We start from the raw sequence: 9883 nt of genomic DNA on the forward strand, positions 1-9883 counted from the left end.
TAACCACACTGTTTTTCAGAGTTGCAAAATTTTGAAACGTGCCCAAATTTCTGACATTTAAAGCATCTTGTTATTCTCAGGTAATCTCTAACATGCAGGGATTTCCAGCTTACGAACAATTTGCTACCTGATGCGATAAAGTAATTCCGCGCCGCGGGATGAATTTCAATAACCCAATGGTTTGTTTTTCCCTCTTTATTCCCTGCTTTGAAAGCCGATTTTACAAATTGTTTTGGAATATTTCCCGGTAAATCTGGTTGCTTTTGAATTTCCTTAATTAGCTCGTCGGCCACCATTTCTTTCGGGACATCAAAAACTTGAATTTTTGGCCACACTTTATTAATTCTTTCCGCTTGTAAATTTAAAGATTTGAGGACAGGGCTATCAGTTAAGTTCAAAATAGACGAACACGTGGACTCAATTAAAATTGCATTATTTCTAATCGGGACGATTTTATTCACTTTAATGCCAAATTCATGCGGTGACTTGGATGTTAATATTTTTCTCGTGTCTTCGGATGATTTCACATTTTTTAGACTTTCATTGGGTTTGACAATTACTTTATAGTTGCTCTGAGGGAGCTTTGCCGGGGCTGTGACGGGTTCAGTGCTTTTTGTTAAGTTTGACTTCAAAATCTGGCTGTATCTCGGTCCAATCGGCGACGAATTTGGGTTTAAATTATTTATTTTATTATCAATGACTTTTTCCACAATGCTGGCTATCTTATTTTCAATATCGGATTCAAAACTAGGTTTTCTGAAGCTTATTAAAATATTTCTTAGGCCGGATTGTATGTTTTGTATAGCCGTTTGATAAGTTTGTCTCTCGCGGATAGACTCTTTCGATTTCAGAATGAAACTATCCAAAACTTTTAAATTTTTTGAGCAGTCTTCAATAATATTTGCGATATCATCGCCGGAGTTTTCATGATCCAATTGATCGCTTGTCGACGACGTCGAGTTTCGACGTGACGACCCCATTTTTAAATAAAAGCCCTGATGGGCAGATAAATTTTAAGCGACTCACCAGATTTTGTATGATTTTGTCTTGGTGTTTGCACTTCCACAAGCACAAACTGTTTGTCACTTCTCAATGCGCGTTGGTCCGAGCGGAGCGAAACGATCCGATCGGTTCAAGCGGTGAACAGCGACTGACTGAAGGAATCAGCGTGTCCTCCCTGACCGAGCGGTCCGGGTAACCCGCTGAACCTCCTTCGTGCTAGGGATTGGGGCTTGCAATTGTTCCCCATGAACGAGGAATTCCCAGTAAGCGCGAGTCATAAGCTCGCGTTGATTACGTCCCTGCCCTTTGTACACACCGCCCGTCGCTACTACCGATTGAATGATTTAGTGAGGTCTTCGGACCGGTGCGCGGTGGCGTTTCGACGTTGCCGATGTTGCTGGGAAGATGACCAAACTTGATCATTTAGAGGAAGTAAAAGTCGTAACAAGGTTTCCGTAGGTGAACCTGCGGAAGGATCATTAACGTGTAAATGTTGTTGTTTAGTTGTCACACATACACACACATTTTGTCTGTGCTGATCAACAAAAAACACACATACATACACTATTCGTATGATGATCAATTCTCATACAAAATTCTTTATTATGCGTCGAACGGAAAAGCAACAACGGGTCGTCTTGCATTAAGCGGATCTGTTGTTACGTTTTTCGATTTATTTTATAAATCGATTGTAAACGTGCCGTAAACGACGTTTTCAAAGAATTTTTTCGAACATTAACACGAATCAATATTGTCGAAAGATGGTTATGTGCTAACGTTTTATTATTGCTTTCGCAGTGCCGGTCTTAGCGTATTTCCATCATCGTATTCGCTTCGAAAAAAAGTACTAATACACAGTGGTGGTGTATAATTAATGTGCAAGAGATGTTGTTGTTGTTGTTGTAGTATTTGTATATGGTTGGAGTTATTTATAATAACAAACAAGAATGAATGAATGAATAATAATGGTGTCTGCCAATACGATCGTACTTTATGTACACGACTAAAACTTTATACATACAAACCATAATAATAAATAAACTCGAAACAACCAACAACAAAATTAATACGCTACTGTACATACAAATACACATTTATACATACCATCATTTTACTTAACCGATGGTGAGTGATGTTTGAAAAATAAACGCTTAGGCTTACGGTTTTGTAAGCCAGTCTTTGCGTATTTTCTTCATCGTATTCGCTTCGGAAAAAAGAAAATAAAGATGGTGTATAATTAATGTGTAAAAGAGATGTTGTAGTTGTAATTTAATTTGTAAATGGTTGGAGTTTATTAATAAATAAAAGGGGCTGTCTATTCGTCTGTACTTTATGTACAAGACTAAAACTTTATACATACAAACCATAATAATAAATAAACTCGAAACAACCAACAACAAAATTATTACGCTACTGTACATACAAATACACATTTATACATACCATCATTTTACTTTACCGATGGTGAGTGATGTTTGAAAAATAAACGCTTAGGCTTACGGTTTTGTAAGCCAGTCTTTGCGTATTTTCTTCATCGTATTCGCTTCGGAAAAAAGAAAATAAAGATGGTGTATAATTAATGTGTAAAAGAGATGTTGTAGTTGTAATTTAATTTGTAAATGGTTGGAGTTTATTAATAAATAAAAGGGGCTGTCTATTCGTCTGTACTTTATGTACAAGACTACAAAAACGTTTTATAACAATAAAAAGCTCGAAACAACCAATAACAAAATATACTACTACTATACTACTATACATACAAACGCACATTTATAAATACATAAAATCAATTTACTTTATCGATAGTGAGTGATGTTTGGAAAAAAACGCTTAGGCTTACGGTTTTCGGGTACCTGGGTTCCGCATGCGTCGAAGTAATAATTTACTTTAACGACGCGACGAACCGTAGGAATCTAAATAAAAAAGTTTATTAACTTTTTTAGATTCTGTGGGTTTTAAATGATATACGCCCGACTGACGAAGGAACGTTTTGCACTGCCTGTGCTTTTCTTTTGATTCGTTTTTATGTCGACGGACGTTCTTAGAATGCCCACCAAACGACGTATCACACAAAACACCCTACAATTGTATTGTTTGGTAAATATTGTTGTGATTAAGTTTGTAGCTGTGGCGTTTGTTTGAAGAAAACGTCTGGTTTTTCGACATATTTTCTATTTAATAAATATACATAATGCTTATCGCAAAAGGAGCAGAGTTTTATAGACAAAGTTGATAGAGAAAAAAAACCTAATAGATATATATACGTATTTATAAAACGTTAATATCATCGGGTTATTCTTTATGTAAACTTAAACTATAACTGCATACTCTTTTCGATAAGTAGAAACAAATGCCACTTTAATTAAATAAAATATTATAAAATATAACGCCGAACGTTTCTTTCGATTGGTCCGTTTCTCACATATACATCACAATTGTAATAACCTTAAGTAGTTATTTTTGTTGTTGTGTGATGATGAAACGATTTCGATGTGGAACGGTGCGTTATGTAATAATATTTTAAATTTGTTTGAAAAGATTACCCTGAACGGTGGATCACTTGGCTCGTGGGTCGATGAAGAACGCAGCTAATTGCGCGTCAACTTGTGAACTGCAGGACACATGAACATCGACATTTCGAACGCACATTGCGGTCCTCGGATATACTGTTCCCGGACCACTCCTGGCTGAGGGTCGTGTCAATTTCAAAGACTGCTCGGTTTTTGTCTTAAACACAGCGCACAATGTTGTGTAGACAATTACGTCGGAGCGTGTTGGGTGCAAATATGACGCGTTACTATAATTGTTAATTGATTGTCGGTTGTCATAATAAAATATTATGCAACGTAGACAACAATAAAAACAATATAAAAAATAACGCGGCATCCTAAAACGCAATAGCGGCTGACATTCTTATTAGTTTGTTGGTACAAGTTGGTTTAGACGTAGCACGTCCGATATTAAAAAGCAGCCACAACGCTTAAATTTCGAACGAAGCGATCGTCGTGTCCGAGACGTTAAAGTTGTTTATATGCATATTTTATGCACTATAATTAACAACAACAACATTCTCGCAACGACGTCAGATCGATGTTTGAAATTGTTTGGAGGCAGCCATATAAACGGAATACGTGTAATTATCGTCTGACAAAATAAAGGCAAATTTATATTTGCGACCTCAGAGCAGGTGAGACTACCCGCTGAATTTAAGCATATTATTAAGCGGAGGAAAAGAAACTAACTAGGATTTCCTTAGTAGCGGCGAGCGAACAGGAAAAAGCCCAGCACTGAATCCCGCGGCCGAAACCGGACGCCGGGAAATGTGGTGTTAGGGAGGATCCGTCATCCCGAGATTGTGCGACGCGTCCAAGTCCATCTTGAACGGGGCCACAGCCCATAGAGGGTGCCAGGCCCGTAGTGACCGTTGCCGATAACGGGAGGATCTCTCCTCAGAGTCGGGTTGCTTGAGAGTGCAGCCCTAAGTGGGTGGTAAACTCCATCTAAGGCTAAATATGACCACGAGACCGATAGCGAACAAGTACCGTGAGGGAAAGTTGAAAAGAACTTTGAAGAGAGAGTTCAATAGTACGTGAAACCGTTCAGGGGTAAACCTGAGAAACCCGAAAGGTCGAAAGGGGAGATTCAGCGTGACTCGATAGCGGCGCTAAATGATCGTGCGACGAACGGCGTACGCGTCGTTCGCGCCTTTTGTTTATGCGAACCGAAGTCGAACGCGTGCACTTCTCCCCCAGTAGGACGTCGCGATCCTTTGGGTGTCGATCTAAGGCCCGCGGTGGAGCCCGTTCGAACGGTTCGCCGTTTCGGACGAACCCGCGGTGTTTCCCGGTCGACTCGCTCGAAGGTATGCATATGGCGCCGGGCCGCTACACAGTTAGCGTCCGACCATTGGCAAGCGCGTTCGTTTATGACGGTAATCGCACCTGGTGTCGGTTCTGTCTACGAATGGCTGTTCGCCAATGAGTTCTCGGACAGACTCGGTTGAAACGCCGATCTGCGACGCTATAGCTTTGGGTACTTTCAGGACCCGTCTTGAAACACGGACCAAGGAGTCTAGCATGTGCGCGAGTCATTGGGACATGACTAAACCTAAAGGCGCAATGAAAGTGAAAGTTCGTCTTGCACGGACTAAGGGAAGATGGGCGGCCGTTACGGCTGTCGCCCCGCACTCCCGGGGCGTCTCATTCTCATTGCGAGAAGAGGCGCACCAAGAGCGTACACGCTGGGACCCGAAAGATGGTGAACTATGCCTGGTCAGGACGAAGTCAGGGGAAACCCTGATGGAGGTCCGTAGCGATTCTGACGTGCAAATCGATCGTCGGAACTGGGTATAGGGGCGAAAGACTAATCGAACCATCTAGTAGCTGGTTCCCTCCGAAGTTTCCCTCAGGATAGCTGGCGCTCGTCGCTTACGAGTTTCATCCGGTAAAGCGAATGATTAGAGGCATTGGGGTCGAAACGGCCTCAACCTATTCTCAAACTTTAAATGGGTGAGATCTCCGGCTTGCTCGAACTTTATATGAAGCCGCGAGACTCGAATCAGAGTGCCAAGTGGGCCATTTTTGGTAAGCAGAACTGGCGCTGTGGGATGAACCAAACGCCGAGTTAAAGCGCCTAAATCGACGCTTATGGGATACCATGAAAGGCGTTGGTAACTTAAGACATCAGGACGGTGGCCATGGAAGTCGGAATCCGCCAAGGAGTGTGTAACAACTCACCTGCCGAAGTTACTAGCCCTGAAAATGGATGGCGCTGAAGCGTCGTGCTTATACTCGGCCGTCAGCGGCATGTGCGGTCGGTTATTTAATTAACCGGCCATGAAGCCCTGACGAGTAGGAGGGTCGCGGCGGTGAGCGCAGAAGGACTGGCCGTGAGGCCGTCTGGAGCCGCCGTCGGTGCAGATCTTGGTGGTAGTAGCAAATACTCCAGCGAGGCCCTGGAGGACTGACGTGGAGAAGGGTTTCGTGTGAACAGCCGTTGCACACGAGTCAGTCGATCCTAAGCCCTAGGCGAAAGCCGATGTTGATGTGGTGTAGATATGTCGTTGGTTCGTTTTTAATTCGAACGTAAACGTACGAAGCGAGCACACACCCATTGGGCGAAAGGGAATCCGGTTCCTATTCCGGAACCCGGCAGCGGAACCGTTAATAATTCGGGCCCTCGCAAGAGAGTTCGTCGGGGCAACCCAAAAGGACCCGGAGACGCCGTCGGGAGATCCGGGAAGAGTTTTCTTTTCTGCATGAGCGTTCGAGTTCCATGGAATCCTCTAGCAGGGAGATATGGTTTGGAACGCGAAGAGCACCGCAGTTGCGGCGGTGTCCGGATCTTCCCCTCGGACCTTGAAAATCCGGGAGAGGGCCACGTCGAGGCGTCGCGCCGGTTCGTACCCATATCCGCAGCAGGTCTCCAAGGTGAAGAGCCTCTAGTCGATAGAATAATGTAGGTAAGGGAAGTCGGCAAATTGGATCCGTAACTTCGGGATAAGGATTGGCTCTGAGGATCGGGGCGTGTCGGGCTTGGCGAGGAAGCGGGTCGCGGCTGACGTGCCGGGCCTGTGCGAGGTGAAGCGTTGTTCCGTTTCGGCGGTCAATGTCGAATCCGAGTTCGGTCCCGTGCCTTTTGGCCTCCCGCGGAACCGTCTTGCTGCGAGGCTCCGGGTGCGCCCGTCAGGGCGTCCGGAAGTCCTCTTCGGCCGCCATTCAACGGTCAGCTCAGAACTGGCACGGACCGGGGGAATCCGACTGTCTAATTAAAACAAAGCATTGCGATGGCCCCTGCGGGTGTTGACGCAATGTGATTTCTGCCCAGTGCTCTGAATGTCAACGTGAAGAAATTCAAGCAAGCGCGGGTAAACGGCGGGAGTAACTATGACTCTCTTATGGGAAGACCCCGCCCATGAGGCTTGGAGAGTGTGATCCTGATCAGATCACACTTGAAAAGTTATGCTGAGTACGTCCGCGTCGTGAGAGTCGGTAACTGTCCCAGGATGGTCTGGGATAGGCTAAACCTCAGCAGGGGAAAGTTGTAGGGGCCTGCCACCCCTACACTTTAGTGGTATGGCATTCGATACCCCTAACGAAGCCTCGGACTTGGAGGAGCACGGTTCCCCTCCTCCTCGTATTAGACCAGGAACCAACTGTCCTGACAACCCCATTGGACCTATGGGAGCGGACCATGCTATGGACATGGATTCCGAAGACGAAGCGGGGGCACACGGACCCCCCGCCGATAGTGCTCACTTAACGTCAGGCGAACCCCTTGAAATCATCTTGATGTTACCCTTTCAAAGCAGGTCATGCGGCATATGTCTCAATGCCGGAAAGGGTAACTTCCGGGCGTTAAGTTTAGATGATGAGGAACGGCATCTGAGGGAAAGACATCCGTTGTCGCTAATCCTATACAAATGCTCCGATTGCAAGGGGCAGTATAGGTCGAAAAGAGCGGCATTATGCCATGCGCCCAAATGTACTGGGCCCACGCCAGACCCACAGGGTAACGCACTAAGGTGTCATCTGTGTGGTCTGGTCTGTAAAAGTCAGTCGGGGGTTACTCAGCACCTCCGACACAGACACCCTCTCGTCAGAAACACCCAAAGAGCAGCTGAGGAATCTGGCAGAGCTGAGAGGGCAGCTCTCCCTCGCCCCCTGAGAAGAAACACACGATCTGTGTTTTCGGAGGAGGACGAGGCTAAAATGCTGGAATTGGAGGTCAGATTCCAAAACGAGAGGTGCGTTGCCAAATGTATGCTCCCGTTCTTCCCGAATCGTACGTGCAAACAGATAAGGGATAAACGGAATACAGATGCATACAAAAGAAGGCGGGAACTGTATTTCGAGGGTGTGCGAGTACAGGATCCCGCCGGCGCGGAAGATTCCGTTCTGCCGGTAGTGGGGACGGATGAACCGGCCGAAGAGAACATCCCCCTTGAGTATCCCGAGTTGCCTGGGGATGAGGAGGGGGCCCCTGCATGTTCTCAAACGATCCTCAACACCGAGGGTCCCGATGGTCTCGGGAGCCCGCCGGTCCCGGTGGAGGAGGAAATGGCATCCTCAGGTTCCACCTCCAACAATGTCGATACGGGTTGGAGGGAGAGTATAATTACCGCTGCTTTAGGGGTTGAAATTCCAAAGGCCATCTCTCAGGAACCAGCAGCTGTCATCCAGGAGCTGCAAGACGCTCTTCGCGAGGCGGTCATCGGCGTTTTCCCTCAAGACCGCCTCGACGAAATGTACGAAAGAGTGCTCAAGGTCGTAAATCCTGACGATACCCAGGAACGACCAAAGCGTCAGAGGAAAAAGGGTAAGAGTAGAAATGCTTTCCGGCGGTATGTCTACTCTCAAACCCAGGACCTATTTAAAAAGAATCCAGGTCAGCTGGCCCGCTATGTGAGGGAAGATGTGCGTTGGCTGGAACAGGGCCGAGTGCAACTCCAGCGCGACGACATCGAGAGGATGTACAACAAACTTTGGGGCACAAAGCCGGACGTACTCCCACCTCACTGGGATTATCCTCTGCCTCTGGACACAGCAGATGTCCTAACGCCTATTGAATTAAAAGAGGTCAGAAAAAGGATATCCCAAACTAAATTAAAATCGGCTGCAGGCCCGGACGGACTCCAAAAACGCCACTTAGTTCGTCGGGTTGTACAGGAGATCCTCCGATTATTGTATAATCTGCTAATGTGTTGTGCGATGCAGCCTACACAATGGAGGATGAACCGCACACAGCTACTACTCAAGCAGGGTAAGGATCCCCCTGATGTAGCTAGCTATAGGCCAATTACAATCAGCTCGATACTCTGTCGATTATACTGGGGCATAATCGATCAGAAACTCAGAGAGCATGTGCGGTTCCACCCACGCCAAAAGGGGTTCGTTTCAGAGGCGGGGTGCTTCAATAACGTGCAGATCCTTAACGAGTTGCTGCGGCACTCAAAGGGCCAGCATAAGAACCTGGTCGCAGTCTGCCTGGATGTGTCTAAGGCCTTTGACACAGTTCCTCATTCTATCTTAGGACCAGCACTGCGAATGAAGGGTCTTCCCGAGCAGGTGGTACGGCTTGTGGAAGACTCCTATAAGGATCTGCACACAGTCGTCAAACAGGGCACGGCGGAAGTGACCCTAAGTCTCCAGCGAGGGGTGAAACAAGGCGACCCCCCTCAGCCCCTTCTTATTCAACGCAGTTTTGGAACCCCTTTTACTGCAGCTGGAGAGTCACCCGGGGTATAAGGTTGGTGGAGAACTGGCTAGTGTCTCCTGCATGGCCTTCGCTGACGACATTTTTCTAATAGCGGCTAATGTACCTCAGGCATGCACCCTGCTACGAGTTACGGAGGACTACTTAGAGAGGCTGGGAATGAGGATCTCAGCCCCGAAATGTACGTCCTTCGAAATACGCCCGACAAAAGACTCCTGGTACGTAGCAGACCCCGGGTTGACACTGACGAAGGGAGAGAGGATCCCGGTTGCGGCCGTGGATGCCGTGTTCAGTTATCTCGGTGTGGAAATATCTCCTTGGGCCGGTATTACATCGGAGGGCATTGAGAGAGATTGGCGTGGTACTCTACATAGAGTCCAACGCCTGGCCTTAAAACCACACCAGAAACTTGAACTAATCTCCCGATACCTAGTCCCCCACTTTCTCTATAAATTGGTGGTAACAATACCATCAATCACGCTGATCAGGCAACTAGACCAGGAGCTGAGAGTAGTGGTTAAACAAATATGCCATCTACCGCAGAGCACTGCGGACGGTATGATTTACTGCCGCAGGGTAGATGGCGGACTAGGTATCCCCAAGTTGGAGATCGTAACTGTCACCTCCATCTTGAAGGCGGGTCTCAAATTTAGAGACTCGCAAGACA

At 46.5% G+C, this 9883-nt stretch overlaps 1 non-coding gene and 1 pseudogene across 1 annotated transcript; both read left to right on the plus strand.

The window, feature by feature from the left end:
- The first annotated feature begins 3542 nt into the window (after positions 1-3542).
- LOC135267746 (5.8S ribosomal RNA) lies at positions 3543-3699 on the plus strand. The gene has a single exon (XR_010336121.1). It is a non-coding gene; the product is annotated as a 5.8S ribosomal RNA (ribosomal RNA).
- Positions 3700-4175: 476 nt separating this feature from the next.
- The window catches only part of LOC135267744 (large subunit ribosomal RNA), an 8315-nt pseudogene continuing 2607 nt past the window's right edge, over positions 4176-9883 (plus strand).

The sequence above is a fragment of the Tribolium castaneum genome, unplaced genomic scaffold, assembly GCF_031307605.1.
Source record: "Tribolium castaneum strain GA2 unplaced genomic scaffold, icTriCast1.1 ptg000086l, whole genome shotgun sequence".
NCBI classification, from domain to species: Eukaryota; Metazoa; Arthropoda; class Insecta; order Coleoptera; family Tenebrionidae; genus Tribolium; species Tribolium castaneum.